Source organism: Pseudomyrmex gracilis, unplaced genomic scaffold, assembly GCF_002006095.1.
Source record: "Pseudomyrmex gracilis isolate BER0280 unplaced genomic scaffold, ASM200609v1 scaffold_2946, whole genome shotgun sequence".
NCBI lineage: Eukaryota > Metazoa > Arthropoda > Insecta > Hymenoptera > Formicidae > Pseudomyrmex > Pseudomyrmex gracilis.
Window position 1 is genome coordinate 13206 of NW_018023530.1, and position 1235 is coordinate 14440.

Sequence of the window (1235 nt, forward strand, 5' to 3'; positions counted from 1 at the left end):
ATTCGTTTCCGCGTGGCACGTAATCCAGACGTTAAAGCAGCCGTGATCGAGCGTTTCAATAGAACGCTAAAAGAGCGCATGTGGCGCTACTTCACGCACAAAAACACGAAACGTTATCTCGATGTCTTGCAGGATATTGTGCACGCGTACAAACATACGCCGCACTCTTCTATACGCATGAAACCCGCGGATGTTACGATGGAAAACGCGAATATTGCGCGCGAAAACACATCGCTGGAAAAAACAGCGACCGAAAGCAGCTAAATACTCCGTCGGCGATCTCGTACGCGTCAGTAGAGCGAAAGCCGCCTTTGAGAAGGGATACGAGGCCAAGTGGAGCGAAGAGATATTTCGAATTCATCGTGTTCTCAAGTGGCGAAATCCGCGCGTTTACGAGCTAAGTGATTTAGCGGATGAGGTTATAGACGGAATTTTCTACGAGCAAGAACTGGCTCCTGTTGTTAACAACCTACAAGAAGAAACTTTCATTGTTGATCGGGTGGTAAAGAGCAAAGGTCGGGGACGTAATAGGCAACTGCTAGTCAGTTGGCAAGGTTATCCGTCTAAATTCAACTCGTGGATTCCGGCTTTGAGTTTAACAACGCTTGCACAAGACAATGATGGCGACAATGATGATGACAATGAAGGAACACTTTTTCGTAGTTTTCCCGAGCAATAGCAGTATGCTTTACTTCCCGCACAACACCACTTTGTGTTTTATTACGGAATTACCTCGCCGTATAGATTTGCAGGGAAAATGGAAAGTTGCTCTCAGCGAGATTCAGTTTCCTTCTAGGTTTTTTACATTTACGCGAAGATGAAGCTCTGATAACGCTCGCGAATACCTTTTTGAACGGCGATATTTCGTCAGTTAACATTTCAATTTCGTCGGAAATTTATTCTTCAGAAGCTGATCTTATAGAAACTATAAATCATTTGTGCTCTCAAGAAAAATCACATATTACATGGTCACTGAATTCTCTATATGGTAATAAAGTTTTTATATCGCTTACATGTAAAGAAGACAAATGCAGTCAAATTCATAGTGTAAAGCTTAGCGACAAATTGCGTCGTATACTCGGATTTGTATCATCCTCTGTTAATACACCTTTCGTAGTAGACAGAGCTGCCGGTGTTGATAGTTTCGAACCAATCAGCTTGGCCCGTGCTATCCCCGACAAGTTATTTGTTTATTGCGACATTTGCGAGTCATACATAACCGGAGATGCGCTAAC